Source organism: Chiloscyllium plagiosum, chromosome 26, assembly GCF_004010195.1.
Source record: "Chiloscyllium plagiosum isolate BGI_BamShark_2017 chromosome 26, ASM401019v2, whole genome shotgun sequence".
In the NCBI taxonomy this organism is placed as follows: Eukaryota; Metazoa; Chordata; class Chondrichthyes; order Orectolobiformes; family Hemiscylliidae; genus Chiloscyllium; species Chiloscyllium plagiosum.
The window spans coordinates 5,599,950-5,605,053 of NC_057735.1; the positions used below are offsets into that span (position 1 = coordinate 5,599,950).

The 5,104-nt window shown below is 44.0% G+C and overlaps 1 long non-coding RNA gene across 1 annotated transcript in view; it reads left to right on the forward strand.

Moving 5' to 3' along the window:
* Positions 1–1,890: 1,890 nt before the first annotated feature.
* Positions 1,891–5,104, forward strand: part of LOC122562964 — an 85,202-nt gene continuing 81,988 nt past the window's right edge. Inside the window, exon 1 of the long non-coding RNA XR_006315449.1 lies at positions 1,891–2,069. This is a non-coding gene — a long non-coding RNA (uncharacterized LOC122562964). The remainder of the gene's footprint in view (positions 2,070–5,104) is intronic.

Genomic DNA, 5,104 nt, shown 5'->3' on the forward strand with positions numbered 1-5,104 from the left:
GTCCCTCCTCCCTATCTTTTATCTTAGCCTGCTGGACCAACTTTCCTCATTCCTGAAGAAGGGCTAATGCCCGAAACGTCGATTCTCCTGTTCCCTAGATGCTGCCTGACCTGCTGCGCTTTTCCAGCAACACATTTCCATCTCTGATCTCCAGCATCTGCAGACCTCACTTTCTCCTCAATTTAATGGCCTCAGCCAATTAACAAGTGATGAGTGTCCTCAACTGAGCTGTAAATCCAATCAGCAGCCTCGACAGCGCCATCACAAGAGGTGGTCCCTGCTGAAACTGCAGGGAGAAGGAAAGGGCAAATCCATACTGAGGTGCCTTTTAAAAGGCCAGGTATGTGTTTTGTTTTTATTACTGAGCTAGTGATGGCTATATGGGGGGCAGGGGGTTTGCCCCTTCCAAGCTGTGGTACCATGACACAGGAGGGACCCTCCATGAGATATTGAACAACTATGTGGGAGACCACCAGTGAAGATTACTTGGCATAACTCTCATGTAGCAGTGCCCCATGTCAACAGGAGCAGAAACATCACAGAATCGATAAGGCAGAGGAGGAGGCCATTCAATATGATGCCTCTAACTGCTCCATTACCTACAGCCAATTTCCTTCCTTTTCCCCGTCTCTTCACATCGTTTCCTATACAAATAATCATCCAATACCATCTTGAATGCCTGAATTGAACCTGGCTCCAGCACTTTTCCAGGCCTTGCATTTCACACCCTCGCTGAGTGAAATTTTTTTCACCTTCACCCCTCGCATCTTTCTTTGTCTGCCTATTACTTCATATCTATGCCATCTTGTTCCTTTTCCTTAATGAGCAGCAACAATTTCTCTCTATCTACTTTATCCAGCCAGCGAGTGATTTTGAAAACCTCTATCAATTCTCCTCTCAGCTTTCCTCTCTCCCAGAAGGTAACTGAAGTATCTCATTCCTGGAACCATTCTTGTGAAGACATGCACTGCTAACGTTCATCAAAGATCTTCAGGCAGCACCTTCCGATCCCACAGCCACTTCCATCTAGAAGGACAAGAGCAGCAGATACATGGGACAACCACACCCAGCAAGTTCCCCTTGAAGCCATTCACCATCCCCGACTTGGAAATGTTTTGCCATTCCTTCTCTGTGGCAAAATCCTGGAATTCTCTCCCTCAGGGCATTGTGGGTCTACTACAGCACATGGACTGCAGCGGTTCAAGAAGGCAGCTCACCCCCACCTTCTCAAGGGGCAATTAAGGACAGGCAATAAATGCAAACCCAGCAGCTATGCTCATGTACCACAAGTCAATAAAATAAGACTCTCTAAAGTGTTTGCATCTTTCCTAAACATATGATGCCCACAGTTGTACAAGAAACTCCAGGTTTGGTCCAACAAGTTTTTTCTATGAATTTTGTAGGAAGGGTAGACCACTTATTGGCATGGTTAATGTTGGGAAGAGGCTGAGATGTTATCATTTCTACTGCTAATGCACCAGGTAGGCTCTACCATCTCTTCCAAACTACATCTGCCACTACATCCTGGAAGCAGGAAAGAAGGGAGTCCAGTTTTGTGTATATTTTTGTTTAAATTCTGTGTGCGTAGCATCAGATTACACACATCAGTAACTGAGACAGCTTGAAGCGGGGAGCGGCTAGTCTGACAGTCTCTCTATGCTTTATCTCCCCTCGTAATGAGGGAAATGAAACAAGCTGCTGGTTAATTCACAGCACAGATGAATTATTCCACTCGCATTGTCAAAGCTGAGCAGCACGTTTGGATTAATCCGATACATGTGCTGAGGATTTTGTTTCCACGTGCTGGTTTTACCCCTTCAAATTGATAATAAAAAATAACGTCTGCAAATTCTCCTGCTCTGTTTCAAATATCATCATGTGAAGCAGAGACACAGTCAGTGTAATGACACATCTACGTCTTTTCAAAGTAATGATCCTGAGGTACTGCTGAAGGTCAGATATGATCTTGCAGCCTTATTGTTAATGGAATCGCATACCCTCAAGCTCTATAAATAGATTTTGCAGTCAGATCCCCAGGCACTGTATTTAAATCCATTCTCCATAGAAAGGTAAGCAACGATAATGAAATTCTCATAGTTACCATTGATTTATTGGCAATTTAGAAGGGAATAGAAGGACTGATGTCACTGAAAGAAAAGATACTTGTTCATCCCAAGTTCCTGGAGTTACTATATGGTTTTACAACAGGAACAGTATCTGTTAGAATGGAATACAGCTGTAACATAATTTATGGCCATGTTAAACTGGGAGAGGGTTTGAATAAAAAAGCCTTTTTTTCTGTGAAATTCAATCAGTAGCACTGATTTTATTTTTGTGTTAAGAATTCCCTCCTACCTGCCCCACCCACCAACAACAGCTTGCATTTATGTAATGACTTTAGCACATATGAGGTGTTGTGGGTCTGCCTACAGCACATGGACTGCAGGGGTTTGAGAAGGCAGCTCACCACTGCCTTCTCAAGGGGTAACTAGGGATGGGCAATAAATGCTGACCCAGCTAGCGGCGCCCACATACACTGAGTGAATGAATAGAACAAGATGCAGTACAATATCCATGCAATAATCAGATAGATCTGGACCCCAAGTGACATGGGGTTATTAGGACAGGACCTAATCAATCATGGATTTTTTGGAAGCATTTATAAAGAGGAAAGAGATGCAGTGAGGTTTACAAAGGGGATTCCAGAGTTTAGGGCCCAGACATTAAAGATCAGGCATGTGGAAGAGGTAAAAATTAGCGAGTGTAGAGTTCCCTAAGGCGTATAGAGCTGGAGCAGGTTTAGAGCATAACACAATGGTGGTATTTGAAATAAGATTAAGAATCTTAAAATTTGGTCATTGACAGATGGGCATCCGATATAGGTCAGTGAGTATAAGGGTGATGGGTAATTGGGACATAGTGTCCATTGAGATGAGGCAGACTTTGGGATTAACTCAGGTACACAGTGAGTGAAAGGGGAGAGGTTGGTCATGAAGTAGGGCTCAGGATGGGGTTGGGGTAGCATCAGGAAACATTCGCTTGTGCTCCAGAGGATCCAGTAGTGTGTGCATCTATGTGAGTGTGAGTGTGTGTGTGTCTATGTGAGTGTGAGTGTGTGTGTCTATGTGAGTGTGTGTGTCTACGTGAGTGTGTGCATGAGTGTGAGTGTGTGTCTGTGAGTGTTGAGTGTGAGTGTCTATGTGAATGTGAGTGTGAATGTGTCTGTGTGAGTTTGAGCATGTGCGTGTGTAAGTGTGAGTTTGTGTCTATGTGAGTGATGAGTGTGAATGTGTGTGTGCGCGAGTGTGTGTGTCTGTGAGTGTGTAAATGTGTCTATGTGAGTGTGAGCACGTGCGTGTGTGTGTGAGAGTGTGTGTGTATATCTATGTGAGTGCGAGCACGTGTGTGTGTGTGTGTGGATTGAGGGCCAGAAGCAGCACTAAGATCCATGATATCTGACCCTGCCACTGATACCTGCTCCCATTTTCTATGTAACACATACAGATGCTAGTTTGTGAGCATTTCTTACAACATAAGGAAATTTTCAGCAAGGGACCACAGCAAGGAAAATATGCGCACAAAAGGTTTCTGGGACTAGGGATGAAGAACTCCCCAGCAGCATCCTCGATGACCCCTCCACTCCCGGAGATGCTGTGTGACCAATAGCAATTGCCAGCATTTGCTTTCTGAAGAGAATGGGAACAGTGGGCCATAGGTGTAGGAGATTCAGCAGGCAGTCCTGCTCTACTCCTATGGTTAGATCATGGTTAGCCAACTATCTCAATATTCTTCTCCTGTGCAAACTCTATATCCCTAATGTCTTTATTATCTTGGAAAGGTGATGGTCTTGTGGTATTATTGGAGGACTGTTAATCCTGGGTTCAAATCCTTCCATGGCAGATTTGAATTCAATTTTTAAAAATGAAATTAAGAGTCTGATGATGACCAGGAATCCATTGTCGATTGTCTGGAAAAACCCATTTCATTTTTCTAATGTCCTTTAAGGAAAGAATCTGCCGTCCTTACCTGACCTGGCCTACATGTGACTCCAGACCCACAGCAATGTAGCTTACTCTTGGTTGCCCTCAGGGCAATTCGGAATGGACAATAATGCTGGCCTAGTCAGTGACATCCTCATCTCATGAATAAATTTAAAAAAAGAAATTTCTCTCTTGATTGTGTTCAGTGACTGAGCATCCACTGCCCTCTGGAGTAGAGAATTCCAAAGATTCATCACCCTCTGAATGAAGAAAATCCACTTCATTCCCAGTCCTAAATGGCCTATCCCTTATCTTGAGATGATGTTTCCTGGTTCTCATCTCAAAAGCCAGGAGATGCATCTGATGTACAAAGGAAGCCAAGAGGTGCTGTATCTCCTGCACCTGCACAGAAATGCACTGAAGAGAGGGGAAAGATTTAAATGAGACCTAAGGGACAACATTTTCATGCAGAGGGTGGTCTGTGTCTGGAATGATCTGCCAAAGGAAGTGGTGGAGGCTGGTACAATTACAACGTTTAAAAGGCATCTGGATGGGTATATGAATGGGAAGGGTTTAGAGGGATATGGCCAAATGCTGGTAAATGGGAGTAGATTAATTTGGGATATCTGGCCAGCATGGAACCTATGGGTCTGTTTCGGTGCTGTACATCTCTATGACTGTATGATTCTAAGTCTGATTCTAAGAGACTGTGGAACTATACCCAGTACACCAGGGAGGAGGGGCAACAGTATATGATGATGGGAGAGAACAGGTGACCTTACTGTAACACCAATGAGTCTTCTACTTCCTTAACGAAGGAAGAATCTATTTTCCTTGAGGACACAGTCTGAAGGTTCATTGGTTTCTGGGATGAGAAAATTGCCCTTTTTGTTCATTTATTCATGAGATGTGAGTGTTGATGGCTCATTTCCTAGAGGGCAATTAAAAGGCAATCACACTAATCTGGGTCTGGAGTCAAATGTAGACCAGACCAGTTAAGGACGGCAGATTTCCTTCCCTAAAGAAGTCGGTGAACCAGATGGTCTGCTTTATCTTGGATGGTGTCAAACTCCCTGAATGTTATGGAGCTGCACACATGCAGCCAAAAGGAGAGAAGGTGAGCG